Below are 19,398 nucleotides of genomic sequence, written 5' to 3'. Positions count from 1 at the left end.
ACTTGAGTCTTGACTGGAGCCAAACTCCATCCAAAAAACGAGCAAGTGACCTTTAAATTGGGTTTTGTTTTTGTCAATCTACTGTTTCCGAGGCCCAGAATGAGCTTTGCTGCTTTATTAATAAGTGGCTTTTGGGATTTAGTATTTCACTGAATTATTTATTGAGTAACAGTCAGCCCATATGGCCTGCTCAAAGCAACTGTGCGACGCCACACACATGATTAAAATTTTATAACCTGAACCATGTTTTGAGCTTTGTAAGAGTAAGTAGTTTCTAATTTTGAGAAAGTGACCGTATGAACTCAAGTGTATATGTTGTTGTTATACCAAAGTAGCTGTTAAATGGAATTTAAACTGGGATTTGGTAATGGACGACTACCACAATACCACATGATTATTTAGTTTCTGAGAAAGCACTTCTTACATTTCTGAGGCTGTGAATTTGTCGCTTGTTCTGTTAGTTTACTCTACAATCAAAACTCTGCATTTCAGGATGACGGGATAGTTCATTTAATTAGATGGTGCCACTGCTTGCCATTCATTTAAAACGAGGCGTGCAAGTTTCTCAGCTCGGCTGCAGACCACTTTTGCACTTCTCATACCCTGTTTGTGGTGAACTACCCCTCCTGACAAGTTATTCCACCACTCCCCACGCCCCACCCCTTGTCATTATGAGCAGCCAAACTCAGCTGTGTCACAACTAGTCTCCTCATACTTTTCAAAGTGGTTTTGGTGTGTCTTTCACACTTAATCCGGCACTTTGACTCGGCCCTGTGAAGTCAGCCTCACAGAGTGACAAACACACTCTGGCTAAGATTTGCCTCTGCTGAATCAACACTGTGATTCGCCGGCTCTTGACGTCGTCCCGAACCTTTACGTTTTGTTTTTTCAGCTGTGACAGCTATGTGTGCCATCAGAGCGGGCCCCTGAAAGATATGACAGTGCAAAGATGTGATAGCCAGCGTGAGGCTCAGATGTTTTGATGGTGAGCACATGTGGGACAGAAAAAGCAAAGACGGCTGCCACCCTTGATGCCCCTCTGGTATGTCCACAAGGAGACACTGAAGGTCTCACAGTGAAGTGGGACTGGAATTCCAAACAAGATTGTGTATGCCTGCCTGTGAAAACAGATTAAAATCATACTGACCAGTGCAGCAAGGAATGTGTTGAACCTTGAGCCTCGAAGGGGGGAAATCCGACAGCTCATCACACCTAACAAAAAAACAAAAAATCCCCAACGGTCCCCTCACAGTGTCGGCAGACCACCACAGAGCAGGAACATTCAAGCAGTCTTTATTGTTTCTCTCTCATGAATCACATAAGAATGTGCATCTTATCTCACGTGTTCCTAAAGCATATAATCACTTTTTTAAGATTAATTACAGACAGCTTTAGAAGATAAGAAGTCAATTCCTCCTGGGTTTATAGTTATGATAAAGGGTCTTTGGCAGAGCATGTTTACAGTATACTTCCATTATCTTATTCTCAAACAGAGATTGAAAACAGTAACCCTTTAGATTAAATCCCTCAAATTGCAGATGTTGTAGTTATGGAATACCAATGAAATACTTAACTGGTAACTACAAGGGAAGAAGTACAGGGAATAAGTGTTTAGGTGGGACGTAGGAATAAATTACACTGTAAATACATATTGAATAATTACACGGTACCAATAGGCTTAAACTTAATGTCCTTTCACAATAACTATTCCATGAAAAGGAGCCAAATGACATGTGGCACTTTCACTCAGTAATAAAACAAGATGAAGACTGAACACCCACGCCGGCTGCTCTGCAAGGCTGCACACACAGTGGTGCTTTGAGCTAAATTCTAACACAGCGTAGGTTAACATGTTCACATGCAGCACAAACAATAGCTGAGGATGATGGGAATTATTAGCTTTGTAGGTATTCGGTCATTAACCAAAGTATTGGACAAATGCAAGTTTGATGTCGTGATGATGGCACTAGTTGAAAAGTCACAAATCACAAAGTGATTGCAATTCATCTCGAGGGGAGAAAAAGAAAATCTCTGCCAACCTTCAGGAAAGAGTTGAGACATTTCGCTTAACTTTAAACCTCTTGTGGCACCAAAGAAAAAGTCATGGGATCACCAAAGTCATCTCGGCACAGTGGACTTCTGCAATCAGTTTTATTCTGAATTCATCCTGGAGACTCTACATTAAGCTACTGTTCTGAAGTATTTTATCATCAATGTAATTTTCCTTTATATGGCACAGTTTTACATGACACAATAACATATTTCATTGCAATATCGGCAGTGTTGCCCAATTCCCCTCAGTGTCCATGTCTTCTCAGCCACTAAGTTCTTTATTACGGCCCCATGCGGAGTGAATTACTGCACTGTAATTTGTGGGCTGTAATCTAAATCAAAGCTAAATCTTTAGTGCAAAATCTAAACGGAAACAAAAGGATTTCATGCAGGATTTTGAACCAGTGAGAGTTTCAGGTCCATTCAGATCTCAGATAGGGAAATTAACCTTGTTGCTCAAACTGCATTTATAGGAGAATGTGGTCATGTATTATGAGTTTAATAAGTGTAATATTGTTCTTTCACTCTGCCCGTCAAACCGAAGGTCAGTTTCAGTCACAATGATCCCAGGAACTGGATGGATAACATCAGGGCTGTTATTATTGACAATAATTGCACAGTTGTTTAGCCAGAATCTCCCAGACCAAGTCATGAGACTTCCCTTGTGTTTTCACTCCATTCAAGTCTCATTTGACTGACCGAGGAGCTCAAATAAGAGGGCACCAAGGTCCTGGCACCAGTTGTTCCCCTCCTAGTCACAACAGTCTCAAAATAGTCCATTCACACTTGTACACAGTCGTGCAATCCATACAGAAATGTACAAAAGTTGTTGTTTCGCACCATTCCTGTTCTTCAAATGGGCCTAACACTGTCTTCTATGAGCAGGCGCCATTTATTTCTACTGAATTTGGCAACAATAGAAGACTGGAGGCTGGGAATCGGAGTTCATGCATAGACACATGTCTGGAAATAATGCAAAGTGTGGCTTTCTGCTGTGCAGCATATAGACTGACATGTTAGACCTGAATATATGGAGCCTTCTGCTGGTGTTAGATGTGAGTCTGTGGCTCAGCTGTTCAGCCTCCCAGTAAAGACTGACATGGATTTAGAAAGTATGCGACATGTAGACTAACCAAATGTATGTGTTAATACTGTGTGAATAGCTGGTCTTCACAGAGTGAGAAGTAATCAGAGATGCTATGACAACAACTGCTTTACGTAGATGATGATTAATTAAAATAATTTATTTACTTAACATATTTAAAGAGTTAGATTTTCACTATATTTGTTGGGGAAGAAAATCATGTGGGAATCAGTAATGCAGTTTACAAACTAATGATGATCATTATTGATTCATCTGCCAATTACTTTCTTGATTCATTCATTTACTGTTTACTATCAGATATTGCTTGTGAAATATAAAATTTGGACTACATGAACCAGAATATGTGACTTCAAACTTTAGAACTATATTTTCTTAATTTGCAGTTTACTTAAGTAAAAGTAGCAATACCACCCTATAAAATAAAATACATGATATGTCCTGCATTCAAAAGTTAACTTAACTATTAGCAACAAAATGTCCTTAAAGTATAAATGTACTCATAACTGTACTGTAACTTTAGCTGTAAAATAAATGAAGTTGAGTAAAAAGTACAATATTTCCCGCTGTGAGGACTAGAAGTGGAAAGTAGTAAGGTACTTGTGAAAGCACTTAGTTGCTTCCCACCCACGGGTTCCCATGATGCTTGCATGGGAACCATTCCCACAATTTACCTCAGTTGCACTGCCATCATGGACTTTGACACCACTGCACTATTAACTGCACCCTTCATCTATCATTGCACTACTGTACATTCGTACCGCACATTCAGTACATACTGTAAATCATTCCCTTGCACTACTGTACATACTGTATAATCCCCACCATAATTACATTTGCACTATTGTACATACTGTATAGTTATTCATACCATACTGCTATAGTCATAACCTGTTCATAGCCTCTATTTACCTTTAGCAAATCATGTATATTTATATTTAGATATATCATTCATACCTTGCACTTTGTATAATATTGTATCATATTTTATTTAATTGCTGCTTAAGCACTTCTGGTTGGATGCTATGTGCATTTGGTTGCTTTGCACCTAGTGACATGCGCAATGACAATAAAGTTGAATCTAATCTAATTTGAGAAATGTTTGTTTTATGCAACTAATTTCATTTCACAGCCTGCAACAATAGAGAAGTGTACATTCACAAAGTATCTGATCACATGCAGCGAGATTAAATAAATGATTTATTCTCCATCATGTCCATCATGAGCTGCAGTGACTGTTGGATCAGGGGAGGGAGCTAACGGGGCAGTCACTCCCATCCCAACAGCAGTCCGTCTGGGCGGGGAAGGAACGGAGCCATTCATTCTTCAATCTGAGGTCCCGGTGAAAACGTGGAGGATGAAGAAGATACACTGAGGAAAGAAAATTAAGTCCAGGATCAACCGACCAGCTGAAACTGCACAAACCTCCGAGAAGGCACAAGAAGATCCGTCAACTTGCAGGATTTCAGAGGCGGCGCTTGAAAATCCGCACAGCAAAGCAACTTTACGCGTAAGTAGGTGCAAAAAAATGCTCTTTTTAAAAACTTATTTTCTACAACAACGTTGGAGAGATTATTCGTCTATGAGACAAGTCTTAGTTGGAGAAGTTCCGCCTCACATATTGGGAGTTTCATCCAAGTGTTTCCCCCACATTTGTAGTTCAGAGCTGTGAGGGGAAACTCGTGGCAGGAAAGCCGAGCAGGCTGATGCTTTGCGAGGCGGTGCAGGACGCTAATGTGAGACCCAGCAGTGTGTCACTCACTCATCAGAGTTTGACTGCCATTTAATCGTCCGTTATTACAGTTTTAATTCACATGTGTCTCTTACATCTTTAATAAAACTTTTAACTGGGTGTCAGTGCACATGGTATAACAACATGGATCAATATCAGAACAGAAATGGGGTTTTAAGTTGGACTCCTGTCAACAAAAGTTGTCAGAAATCCAAAAATATTCAATTTATTATCATGTTAAGACAAGAAAAAGTAGCAGGTTCACATTTGAGAAGCTTAAACAAGAGAGTGTTTGGATTATTTACTTAAATTAATTTTATCTAGCTGATTAATTATCTGTCAGTCAATTAATGTTTATACATTAATACATTACTTGCAATGGTTGTAGGCAAACCAACTTAAAACCCCCATTTGCTTTATTTTATGTATCTATTTTGTTACACCATGTGCTTTATTACCCAGAAAACGTGCAAAAGACACATAAATGAAACATTAAAACTGTGCTTTGGTCAGAAAATGGTGAAACATCTCCAAGATAATGTTCAAACCCCAAATATATTTAGGTTACTTTTAAAAAAAAACAATGAAAAGCAACAACTCCTCTCAATTTAGAATCTTTAAATAAGTAATGTTCCTATTTTTCCTTTGAGAAGCATCATTAACCCCAAACACCTGATCCTGGCAATGTTTTTATGTGTATGTATGTGTCAGTGGACGTATTGAAGGTCTAAGGTTGCCCTGCTATTGTAACATCAAGAGAAAGACTTGACAAATTGCGACACAGACTCTTGTCTTGTGTTTGTGTTGTATTTCAACAATAAACCTGAAACCAGGCTCCACCTGTAAACCAGTGTTTGTGTGTGAAAGCGAAAGGGCTGGGGGCAGCAAGCTTTTATATGTTTGAAGTCTTTTGGACCACAGTGTAACCAAAGTCAGGAACTCTGTCATGTAATTTGCACAAGAAAAGCCCTTTTTTGCTTTTTCTCCCCTGACTTTCCCAACAAGAAGTGATTTTTCTTTCCATTTATTGCAATGTTTTAATAGACACAAATCTCAGATTCATTGTGGTAGGAAAGATCAGAACAATGTGAACTGTCTGTTTCCACGTGGAGTTCACTCTCTCTATTAGTAGATTAACACTGTCACTATAGCTTTTGTAGTTTTTTAAAATCATAAATGGTATATGCTAAGTTGTTGTAGTTAAAGACATTGTTGTCACTTTATTACCAGCTGCAAAGTTGCAGCAGTGCAGCCAGTGTGTGGTTTCGGTCACGAGTCTTTATTCTGTAATTAGCTTGAGCCACCTCTTTGTAATTTCCCTTTTTTTAAAGGCACACAACTGAGCTTCAGATGTTTAATGATGCTTAGGTCATCACCGAATGAGTGACTAGCATTAAAGATGGCGGTTGGTTGGATTGGTCATGGATTGCCAGTGGTGTTTGAGCCTGTGTGCCAGCGCACGTGGTCCCTCAGGGCTCCGTGTTTGGCCCATTAAAAAAAAACAACCTAGGGTTTATTCATTACGACCCTGCAGAACGCTCCCTCTTCTTCCGTTAAGGCCGCAAGAAAAGCAAAAATACATGCGCTTCTCTTTCTTTGGCTGCCTGGCAGCACAGATGCTTTGGAAAAGTTCCTTTTTATGTTGTTTTTTCCTCTCCTTTCCCAAACAGAATGGTGAACTTTCAAAGCATGGAAAGAAATATCCGTGCCCGCTGCAGCTGATGCAGTTGATGATACTTTTAATGCACATTAAAAAAATAATAAAACAAAAGTTTAACTGCTAACCCAGTCACACAAACCACATCATCTGCCTTTCGTGCTTTCCTTCTTCAGCTTTTATGGCGGTGCTTTTGTCATTAATCCAGGATGCTGGCTGCAGTTTATGGGATTGGTCAGTATATTTCTCCTGGAATGAGGACTATTTTCAGTGGAGGATTTGATCTACATCTTCTCCACGCGTTTGGATCCTAAATAAACACTTACTTTTATGTGTCTGTGAGTGTAAATATCACTGAGTGGTCTGCGGATCAGACCTGAAATCAGACCTGGGCATTATCAGCGTGTGCTTGAAACCAAAGCAAGCACCGTTCTGACACCGTGACCATGGTATGAAATCCACTAATTGAACGGCTGCTCCTGTGTCAGAGGTTAAACCAGATGACTCCGGCCGGCTGGGACTAACATCTGGAATACAGTTTGTTAAAGCAAAGCCCTGCTAGATGGCCCTGATAACAAGGCTGGTTTATTTGCATCACATTACATCACCTCAGACTACTGTAACTGTTGCACATGCAGTTTGGATATTCAGTTAAATTCATTATCCAATTATCAATCCATTATTGGCATGGGAAACAGACATTTGCATCGCCAAAGCAAGTGTGAAATAAAAACCTCTACATAAACATTCACACTCGCGTCTGTTTTTGGGTTATGATTTCACCTCACAGTATTCTTTTGTTTGTCAATGATTTGTCCAGGAAGTGCTGTAATAAAACCAACACATCACAGAGGATTTTTTTAATAGGCTACACGTCTTGTTGCCCTAAAGGTTGTTTATATGGCTATAAAATTGACGTAATGCAAGGAAGACAGTCTTAAAATTCACACAAATATTAACTGGGTCACATTACGTTATAAGGTTTTCCATTCAAAGCGACTAAAAGGAGTTTTTCTGAGTGAATTAAAAGCAGCCCTATGTCCGAGTTTGTTTCTGTTTTTATAGAGCCGCTTCAGAGATGGGCTGTTTCACCGGTACTGGAAAAGTCTGTGTCATAGTCTGCACATACAAAGGAGGGAAAAAGGCATCCGAGGGTGTTTGTTCTCGGACATTTTCCACTGTTGTCTGTCTTAGGGAGGTCACATTCAAAATAATCAAGTTTGAACTCATTTCAATTAACATAATTCCCTTATATTTTTTAATGTAACATATCAAGCCTGCCATAACGTGAACTACATGGTACAATTGATGTTGTTTAATTTATTTGCTGTTCTTCTGCTGCCTAACTTGAGCGGCAAGATGGCGTTAATGTTATGCTAAGGCAGCTTTACCCATACGTACACATGACATACCCATACCCATGACTGAAATTAGATCCATTAAGGAGTCATAATGTTGATTTATTGGTAACTTTTTGAGTAATTGCCCTGCTCAAAGCTGCAGCCAGTCTCTTCATTTGCGTGCATCTGCTTGTTGGAGCAACCTCTTTGACTTTTCATGGCACCTGCAGTGAGTTACTGTTGTTTTACAACCTGTCAGAGAGCAAAACTAGAGCCTAAACCGTGTCACGTCCACGTGAAATGTGACAGTGTCCAGTGGCCTTTATGTGATGACCTTTCCCATGTGGCCTCCTGTTCTGTTCTTGCTTTGAATGAACCCTCTGAATGATACGTGACCAAACTTTCTACGTGTCCTCCCCTCCCTCCCTGCCATGCTGTGGGGCAGTCATGCACACTGATTAGATTAGGCAGCGCTGGAGCTAATCACCCTGCGCTCTCCTCACCCCTGCTATTCTTCACTCCCCTGGCCTGGTCAATCTTTTTTTCTCCGTCCTTGGGGCCCCCCTGTGGCTCCCGGGATGAGCCCCTCCTGGGGGTACATCGACCTCCAGCAGCTCTACAGCCTGCTGTTTACTGGGAAATCCACAGGGTGGGGTCCTCACAATAACAAAGCCCTCACACTGCACTTGTCCCCTCTATCAGACTGACTGTAGGCTTGTGTGGAACTTACCCTCCCCTACAAAGAAAAGACATCCAACCAAATGACTGACTTGTGGAGGGCAGGAGGGGGGCAGGACCCTCCTGTCTACTCGGGTAAAATGAGGAGAAAGAATCTGCAGTGGGTTTTGTTCCTTTGTGGCGAGCTGGGGGTCAGTCTCAGGGGAATGCACGGCAGACGGACGGGTTTTGCAGCTGCATGGCCTCCAGCACTTCATTTAGTCCCTGAGCAACTACAGACTCATTAAACTCTGCCGGTTGTGTTCAACATACACATCAGTTTATGTCTGTTAGTCAGAGTTGTGTCTCCTGTTTTCCTCCCTGCCATCTATCCAGTTATTTTTTTACCACATCAGACATGTTTGACTGTTAACTAAGCTGGAACTGGAGTTGCTCAGGGACTCAGCTGTATGCTAATGATGAAAGGTTTTGACCTGCCACAATAGGCAGTTTGTGTGTAATGTGCGATAAGACAGTATCATATGTTCAGATTGACTTAGGTCATGGAAAAGGCTTTGAACTGTATGAACAAGATTACTCTAGATTGTACATTGTGTCTGTATCATTGCTGAATAAATGCATAATTTGCTTTCTTGCTCCAGCTGGTTTCCAGATTGTATTAGAGAAAGAAAACAAAGACTACAAAGAGATGCAGTCTGTTAATGTATTACCTATTCAAACAAAGGCTGACAGTTATTAGTACTTTCATTATCAAATTGTTGATTTTTTTCAGATAAATTAATAGTTTGACATTTTGGGAAATGTGCTTGGTGACTTTCTTCCAGGTCAATAATACTCTCATGTCTATGCTAATTATGAAGCTAGAGTCAGCAGACAGTTAGCTTAGCTAACATCTAGCCAGGGCGAAAATCCAAACTAAAGATTAAACAAAAATGACAGCACCGCTAAGGCTCACTAATGAACATTGTATCTTGTTTATTAAATCCGTACACAATGGCTCTTTGATTCCTATTCAGCGCACAGACATTAGAATGATGTCAAATTTGTTGTCTAACTCTTGGCAAGAAAACATATTTCCCCAAATTATCTAAATAATTAATTTAATTTAATTTAATTAAATAAAAAGCCGGAATTTATTAAAAAACGTTTCATAGAGCACAAGGTGATGTCTTACAATCTCTTATTTTGTCCAATCAAGTAAACCAAATTAATTTGAATAAACAGAGAAAATCAAACAACTGGCCAACTCCATCGTCATTCGGTGGAGAATTTCATTCCGTTTATTGTAGTTTCATTTTGAGTGTAACTCCATTTACTCCATTTACAAAATCCCCTCATCGGCCTTGCCATACTGGTCACGCCTTCTAACTGAGTCATTTTACTTTCACTTACTTTTACTGTTAAATCACAGAACAACTGAGAGACCCTCCATGTTACTCACAACCAGAGGTCTGAATCCCTGTGTTTGGGTCCTGGTTTCATCGGCACCATGGAAACCCTATTTTGGTTTGGGCTGGCAAGCTGTCACCGGTCATTATCACCACTGAACCCGGACCAACGGCTGTAATGCTCTCTCTGTCTTTCTCTGCATCCTGCCTTGGCAGACTTAGTTTTAATGGAGTTGTCTCATGCTAAATATAAGAAAGGTCACTGGTTTGACCTAATCCTGCTCACCTTACTAACTGTATTCACAGTAGTTTACAGTTTGCCTCACGTTACTGTTTCTATGCCTGTCAGGATTTCCTTCTCCCACAATATGTAGTTCTATGTAGTATGTTTTAGAAAATCGTCCTTGATTTCAGACAAACAGTTAGACAAAAGCAAGTTTTTCATTTCTACCATTGATTTTGCCAGCTGAAATGATAACTATCACAGATTTCATCAGTTGTAGCTTGCTAGCTAATTAAGCTAATATAATGCTAACTTAGTAGTCAAAAAGTTGTTTTTTGGGGGTTCAGTGTAAAAGTTTTGGGTTTTAGTGTAAAACATCTGTAAAATTTGGTGTAAAACATTGGGAAGTTCTGAATGAATGTCTCCACTGATCTTCACTGACTGAGAGGCCCATGGTCACTGAGCAGGGGTCTGCCTAATGGTCTGCAGCTGTGAATTAATTTGTAGTGTGAGGGCTCTCCAGGTGAGGGTGACTACTCCACTAGACTGGGATGGTATAATGTTACAGCACCTGTGGGACCACACACACACACACACACACACACACACACACACACACACACACACACACACACACACACACACACGCACACATAAGCTTCAGTACAAAAAAAGCCTGTTGTAAGATCTTGTCCCCATTGTTTCATGGGTAAATTCAGAGATTTTATACCACAATTAAGACACATTCAGCGTTGATTCTCAGCTATGACTTTAAACATGATTAAACAATGCACCCAGAGCTCCAGACATTATTCCAAGCTGATATGAACAGGCTTAAATAAATTTAACCGGAATTTGCCAGGCAAGTTTTCCCAGCCACAGGCATCCTGTTTGATTTAATCTATTTTTGATCTATGATCAGCCCCGTCATGTCTCCGGTTAAATAAACTCCAACACAGAAAAGCATCATTGCAACAATAGTTTACTGCAGTTGTTTTCTACAATCTGAAGTTATTTATATTTTCAAGCAAAAGTGAGTGCTAGTGTTTCATATTTTCTCCCTCAGCTATTTCTATTTGATTTAACCTTTGCTTTCACTCGTCCAAAGCTTTTCTAAAACATGCATACTTTCTTTGGAAGAATGCAGGGAAAGAGGCATTTCTTTGTTTGCTGCTGTTATTTGGGGCGGCCCTCAACAGCTAAGTGGTATTTGCCAGCTGAAGACAGCAGAGATTACACCGTCCCTCACTGCGTGGAGAGGGAGAGTAAACACAAGGCATAAGAAAAGTGAATCATAGAGGGGAAGTAATAATAGTGTAGAGAGATAGAGGGCAAGAAAGAAAAACAACTTTCAAAAAGAAAAAGTGAGTGGGGAGCTTAAAAGGAAGAGAGAGAAAGAGAAGGTAAGGCTTTTGTTGTACATTTAACTGGAGCGGCCCTGGGTCAGACATCTGTGATTCATCTCTCAGGGGCAGGCGTCTGGAGCTGCCTTTGTACCCTCTCTGCCTTTCTCCCCCATCCCCCTCCACCAGCACTGTGACTTGCCTTTGACAACCCCACTGCCCCAGAGATCATTCACTCTGACTTGAACCGCTTTTTTAATAGCTGCGTTTGACCTCCATCCATTCTGTCCCATCTGTCCATTTTACAAACATGTGCGACATCTTTTCGTTCACTAGTACTGAAACAGCTTTATGTGTGTGACTTTGTCTTATTTTGTGTTATATTTTGGATGATCACACAATACAGGTGGTAACTAGGGATGCGCCAGTCCAACGTTTTCTCTCGCAAAATTAAATCAGGATTAACCAATGTTCCCTATTTAAAATCTGTAAATTGTGAAGTGGAACAAAGTACGTAAATTGTTCATGTCTGGCCGAATATCAGCGTGGATACTTATCCAACAGATTAGATTGGTGCATACTTAGTGTTAATCCTTAAATTGTTAGCTAAACCATCATTAAGCTAAGTTTACTTATATGTTGTTCACCCAAATGACACAGAAAACAAACATTTTTCTCACTTAACTCCAGTGGAATTTGTCCACAGACCTCCCTGCAAGTTGCTTCCATTGGAACTACTTTCCACAGAAGAAATAGTCCCTATGAAAACTGTTATATACTGTTAATAATGTGGACTATAGCTGGGTTTCCATCAACATTTTTTAACGCACATTTTGAAGTATTTAGAAAAGGTTGATGGAAAGCGCAAAAACCTTCATTTTGCAAAAAGGTTTTTACACTCGCTTGAGGTGATTTTTGCCTTTGGCGAAAAACAGTTAATGTGCTAAATGGGAGATGGAAACACTTTTGCCGAATAAGTTCTGACGTAGCGAATATGTAACTCACGTCTGGTCAACTCTTTCCGCTGTCGGCGTCTTGCCGGATAATTCCCATAACATGCAGAGACATGGCTGGTAGCAAATTGCCTGCTTGAAGTACATTCCTGAGGACCTCTCTCCATTTTTCTAAGAAAGCTTTTGTTTCTGGTTTGGAACCCATATATGTTGTTTATTACAGCCATGTGTAATGTCAACTACTGACGTAACTACCTACGCATGCCCTAGCCTGGTTTATTTGCTCCAAACCAGCTGATGGAAACGCACCTATTTCGCATGAACTTTTTTTGCAACATTTCAAAAACCTGCTTAAAATTTGCATGACAATTAGATAGAAACATGGCTAATGTTTCTAGAAAGAGCTGTTGCTGTTGAATTTTTTAAATGTCACTTTTTAATGCTGTGAGCACTACAAACGACATTCAGTTCAGCTCTATTGTGTTGGCGTGTAGGCCGAAATCTCAGGAGTAACAACCACTAAACAGCATTTTAAATGTACTTTAGTGTCACCATAGCTCAATTCAGCCAGTTTAATTGCCAGCACGCTCTTCCAGATTATGTAAACACTTAGGTTATCTTATCCGCTTCTCTGGATGGTTAGGAACGTTAAAGAAGCTGTTACTGCACAGCCATTAGATTCCTGGGGGCCAATAGCCCGTGACACTGAGTGGGAATCTTTATCACTGTAGGTTCACAGCTCCAGAAGCTAGACAGGAAAGATGATGCCTCTTTGTCTTTTAGACATGATAACACAATTTGGCGAACATTAGCGAGGCTGCAGCACATATACAGTCCTGAAAGGAGGTGTGTGTGTGAACTCACGTGAAACCCCATGGCCCATTATTTCTGTCTTCATGTCTGGGAGAAACTTGGCTCACACCCAATATAGAGAAATTACCCTCCAGCCACATTAAAGAGCACTTAATACACCTGTCTTTTATCATATAGCGAGACCTCAATGATGACTTCACCACATCTAAACAAAGAAGACTCAAAAAGTCACTTAAATGTCATTATTTTTAATCTCTTCTTCCTCTTTGATTTCATATCTGGTCTTAAAAGCACTTTATCTTTAATAAGAATTGTAACCCAGCTTCGCTTAATGATGCAGCTGTAGTCATCTGTTGTCTTTAACACTGAGCTAACAGACTAATCACTGCAAGGTGATGTCATCTGTGTGTGCTGTGTGGGGTCTGCGGTTTACATGCAGGACACATACACGCATGTATGCATGCAGGCACACACACACGCACACACAAGAGGAAATTGGATAGAGTGTGGATAATCATTGCATTAGTGCAGACTGTGCAATCAGCGTGCGCCTGAGGGAGTAAAACACACCTTGTGTTTTATTTTACAGACAGAGTCCTTTTGTAATGGCTTGTGCTGCAGTATTAAGTGTTTTTTTTTTGTGGAGGTGGAAAGGGCTGTGTGTTTGTGTCAAAGGAAATTAGGGGCTAACTGAGGAGCTATAGAGCTGGATAGTAGTGGTGTAGGGTCATCAGAAAGAGGCACAGTGTCATCAAGGATCAATTTCCATGTACAGATAATTATTTTAAATACACAACAGAAGTAAGTATGTCTCTGTGTCTTTAAATGTACTGCTGAACTGTAAATTGACACTGTGGAGCTTAACATGCACATTGAGTATTTGCTTAACCCGTCCTCCGAACATCATTACTTTTACCATGTCCTGCTAACAAGCTCACTAACTATACTACAGTCCTGTCTTTTATCAACTAAAGGAACCTCAGTGATGACTTCATCACATCTGACCAAACAAAACAGAAGATTAGCATGTCCAGCTAACTAGCTTTTTACCTAGAGTTACTTTCAAGGCGAAAGAGCATTTTGTTGTTTAAGTATATTAGTTGGTGGGGTTACAGATTAAATTAAAAAAGCCCGGTTCACAATTAGCACATTCACTATGTAGTATTTCCCCACTGCGTGGAAGACTGTCCTGGATTTTATATCCATGCCACGTGAGAACGGGAAGCATTACAGGCATAGCGACAGTAAAAACTTTGAGGTAGACATTAAACAACAACTCCCAAGATGCATTTCAGCAAGAAACAATCACCGAGTTTAAAATTCTGTGCGGTGCTGGTAATTGCAGGTGGAAGTTAAAGATTATGGTGGTGAAAAAACTGAAATCAAAATCTACAGCTTTAATTAATTGAAACATGATTTCTGAGAAACTAAATTGAAATAATTAAAACTATTGACCATAACATAAACCTGTAGGATCGTTACATCTTCTGGGAGAGTCCTGTGTAACTTTGAACATATCGTTTAAAGAAAAAAAAAAATTGAGTTTAGAAACTGTACAGAATGGAAATAAAAAGCTAAATCAGAGACCCCTCCTACGTCACCACTTTACACTCTTAAAAATGGTCATCATGGTCGTGCAAACAGCATTATTTCTGTCTCTTTGTCGCTGTCAACAGGCCGAGCTTGCGCCCAAACCTAAAGCGGAAGCTACAAAGGCACCAGAAACCCGACGTTTTTTTCCGTTTCTCTTTGAAGAGCTCCTGGCAAGGCTTTCAAAGCCCCTCTGTCTCGGGGCTGGCTCCTAAAATAATGTGTGGTGAATGTAATACATCTGGCCAACTGAGCAGGAACAGACAATGCTTATTATTCTCAAGAACAATAATTGCTTTTATTTATGGCTCACCATTTTTTTGTACATTCCAAACATTTTACATGACAAAGTCAAGTATCTTTATCAACTGCCACTTGTTTTTAATTTAACAGTGCTGAAAAATATTGTCCCACATGTATGATACTGAATCCACTGTGCAGCCACTGAGCGGTTTCTGTGGTGCTGATGCAGCAACAGTTTTCTAGTCCTATAAAAATGTTCCAGTGGCACAGATAAAACACACACACACACACTGGCTGCTGAGCACAATGATGAGGTAATTGTTGGTCTAGTCTGTTTTGTATTGTATGAATAGACAGCAGCTGGAATGCCCATTGACTTCCAGTCTTAAGATAGGGGGTAGTGGGTAAGTGTAACCCAGTTTACACTTGCAAAATGTATTGTGTTTCTGTAAACGCCAGAAACAGATGTTCTCGCAGGGTTAACAACTGTAAGTCCAGTTTTTGCTGTTCACACACACTTTAGATAAACATGTTGTTTGACCTTTCAGATCAGCCAGGTGAGGTGCACCAGTCTGTTTTTGCACGGCTTCAGTATTCTTTAAATATTTGCCCATGGCTCCTACAGCAATTGCTTGAAATCTGTAGTTTAAAACTCTGCAGAAGCAGTGCATTACAGTGATTAGTGTTTGAGAGTGAATGGAGCTGGGTTACGTGCTGCTTCCTAACACCTGTGTTGTGTATGTTAGCCTGAGGGATGCGGGCTCCTGTGCTGGTTATTTTAATGAGAATGCTTTCTGCTCAGCCTCACATGCCTCTCATTACTGCCCAGAGAGTGAAGAGAAGAAGAGATGATTGGAGGAATGAATGTTAAACAGATGCAGACGGGAATGGAGGATGCATCTAATGCAGCTAATTTTGTATCTGGCAGCGACGAAAGAGAAGAAGAAGATTCGTCTTCTTCTTCTCTTTCGTCGCTGCCAGATACAAAATTAGCGCTTTATGTGTCACAGCCTTGATAAGAGTCAACCTTTGATTTAGATTAGACAGCATCCACAATTTGCCAGTCTCGACCCATGCATGTGCAGCTACCGTAAACACCTAAAGGAATAGTTTGACATTTTTGGAGTGAATTTTTAATTAGTTTCTTGCTAAGAGTTAGATTAGAGGCCTAAAACCTTAAATATGAAGCTACAGCTAAGCAGGAGTATAGCTGTGTTAGCACAAAGACTAGAAACGGGGAAACAGAAGTAGAACTGCAATAAATGTTAAATTAAATGTCTTGTTTTAAACCAATAAATGTTTGGCATTTTTGGTTGTAAAACAGCTTGAGTGATTGATCTGTCTTCAAAAAAGCTGATTCATTCTCATTTTTGAATTGGTTAATCTACTAATCATATAACATGTTATATCTTGTTTGTTTTAATATAAAATGTAAAAACAAGGAACCAGCAGAAACTCTAGGAAGTCACTGCTCCCGGCCAAGAAATAATCCCTCCGTCTTTTCATCTAACTCTTGGCAAGAAAGCGAATAAGCGTAGTTCCCAAATGTTAAACAATTCCTTTAATGGTTGGCAACCCACATACTTCCCCTTCCATCCTGCTCCCCTATTCCCAAAGCCCTTAAATACTATAAGAAAGACCCTTTTGTGGTGGGCCTGGCTGCAGTGAACATACCTACAGACATCCCCCCAAGTCCCCACATTAAAGCCTGCCCCCAGCTGTGGAAGGGTTCAACAGCTCAGCTCCAAACACCAGCACCTAACACCGCCTCAACTAAGAGGTATTCCCAAGTTGAATGCATGTTGGGGCAATTTTGGCACGACTTTAGAGGGCCAGAATAGTAGCTGGATTGTAACACTTAGGGGAAATCCCCTTAAATATATGTATCCACTTCTGTAATTGGAAAATGCTCACTGAGAATTTACACTGCTGAGGTTTTCCTAAAGACAAAACTCAACTCAGAACATCAATCTGCTGATGGTGAGCAGGAGAACATACTGTATTATGATCCTATTATTCTTCATTCACAAGTCACAGCCATGTTGTTCCTGCCGTTATCTCTGTTATTATGAATTTCACGGAACTCGGAATTGAGGTTTCTGTTTATGTCCACTTGAAAGTCATCAGATTAGATCGCAGCGTGAGAAAAAGGGGGAGAGTCAGGTGTGTAAACTGGTTGTGAGATGATGTTTCTTGTGATGCATTTAAAAGTCATCGAAAAAACGACTTGCAAATAATCAAACCAAAACCACAGCAGGGGGGCCTTCAGTGTCTAGTCTTATATGTTTCTTTATCTTTCCAGCTGAATGAAAATACATAAGTATGAAAATTTAATTCAATGGAAGAGCATTAGTTTACAGGCTAACATATAGCTGGTATGCTGTTTATTAGTGTAGTGATCCCAGTGAAGCTTCTGTAAGAATTGTGTATTATTTCAAACTTATTCCAGAGTTTTTGTTGCAGAATACTGCTTGTTTTTCCAGTGTTCATAAACCTGATGCCAATGATGATTAAACCGTATTTGATTATGGTATATTTCCTTCGAAAGCATTTTATCGAATTAAAATCTCTTTTTAGATTTTTTGGGGATGGGAGATGAAGACAACTGAGTTCATAAATGATGTGCTGTTTTTATTTCACTCAGTCACATACCTAAACCATGGAGTTTGGAGTTTGTACTGTGCTGAAAAGGGTGTAGGGAATCTCAGATTTTTCTGCATGCACGATGCACTTAATGTTAAATCATTGTTGCACTGTACAGCTTGTTGAGGTGGAGCCCTCATCGTTCTTAAGTTATCAAAAATGCCACAGGTTCCTTCTTGAACATGATGGATAGTAGATGAACAATTAAGCAAGGGACTTGTTAGTCCCTTTTGTTGTGAGGACCCTCTTGCAAGCATTTTGCAGTTGTTTTGTTGATTTTGGTGTAGCTATACTTTTGAGCATTTAAGGCGGTCAATCAGTCTTGTTAACTGTATTACTGAGTTAGCATGTGTTCATATACGTCACCAGTTTTTAATTTTTGTTGGCAGAATGCTGTAGTGTCAGAAAGAGGCAAAAGAAACGACCTATCTCATCTATCATGAAGGAAAGATTAGATATATATGGCTTATACAGTATATGTAAGTGTGTGTGTGTGTGTGTGTGAGAAGCTTTGCTGTTGAAAAAGAACTAAGTGACCCCTGAGGCCACTCTCGTGATCACTCAGAGGAGTCCACTGATAGATTAGGTGCATTGTGAATCAAATGTTGCTTCACTGTCTTTCATCTATCTGCACAAAACTCCACCTTTAGCTTCCTTTTGAGATATACTTATCTATGTTTGATGAGTAGCCACCAGTTATAGTCATCTAATCTGCACCATTTATCCCACGGTAGCGGTTTTCTGCAATCCTGTTAATGTTGTGACTATTGAAGTCAGAATATTGACCTGACTGCTAATTGACCTGAGTGCTGCTCACCCTGGATAGGATCCATAAAAAAAGCCTCAACAATACAGAGGAAAAAGGAAGCGAGTTGGCCATTAGTTAATTATCAACAGCCTGACATATGTGTACTGTCTATATGAAGAGGACAGAGTAACCTGAATCTGCTGCTCACACCAAGAAGACGTATTAAGAGTGTCAGTGGTCTTATTGAGTTTTCCTAATTCTAAAGAAAGGATTGCTTTCTTGCGTCATGCATATATTGATACTGTGACCATTAAGTAGTATCTATTGTAGTGCTCCTGTTAATACAGGGTTTATAGAGGAGGCGGGCTGCCTCGCTTGAAAAGAGAACAGCTCCACTAACGTTTGAAGAAATTATTACTTGTGTGAAAGACGAGATTAATGCATTTACATTTATCTGACACTTTTATCCAAAGCGACTTACAATTGGTTATACATGTCAGAGGTTGCACGCCTCTGGAGCAACAAGGGGTTAAGTGTCTTGCTCAGGGACACAATGGTGGATGTCTCACAGTCCAAAGGCAAGCATCTTATCTATGCGCCAGCACCACCCCAAAGCAGCAATGATTAATTTTTTTTGTCCACTTGGAGGCAAGCTGTAAACAAAACATGACATACTGTCATCTTATAAAGTTGCTTTTATGGACTAGTTAACAAACAGTTGCCTATAAAATCATCCAGCTAATTCACAGCAACAATATCATTCATTTGGAGTTGTGTTTCTGGAGACATGATAAAAATAACAGTCTCTCTCCTTTTAGCTCTGTTTTGGTCTCCACCAACCCCTGAGAGAAAAATCCTGCTCTTTAGCTGCTAAATGCTCCACTATGTTCACC

General features: G+C 40.0%; 1 protein-coding gene across 2 annotated transcripts in view; it reads left to right on the top strand.

The window, feature by feature from the left end:
* The first annotated feature begins 4,443 nt into the window (after positions 1-4,443).
* The window catches only part of lhfpl2a (LHFPL tetraspan subfamily member 2a), a 42,256-nt gene continuing 27,301 nt past the window's right edge, over positions 4,444-19,398 (top strand). The window contains exon 1 of one of the 2 annotated variants that reach the window (XM_046066135.1): positions 4,444-4,664. The gene's annotated coding sequence lies outside the window, so the exon portion shown is untranslated. Of the gene's footprint in view, positions 4,669-19,398 lie in introns of both variants that reach the window. The other variant, XM_046066136.1, reaches the window with a different exon arrangement.

This window comes from Micropterus dolomieu, linkage group LG13, assembly GCF_021292245.1.
Source record: "Micropterus dolomieu isolate WLL.071019.BEF.003 ecotype Adirondacks linkage group LG13, ASM2129224v1, whole genome shotgun sequence".
NCBI classification, from domain to species: Eukaryota; Metazoa; Chordata; class Actinopteri; order Centrarchiformes; family Centrarchidae; genus Micropterus; species Micropterus dolomieu.
Note: the sequence above shows the minus strand (reverse complement) of the source record. Positions and strands in the feature narration are given on the sequence as shown.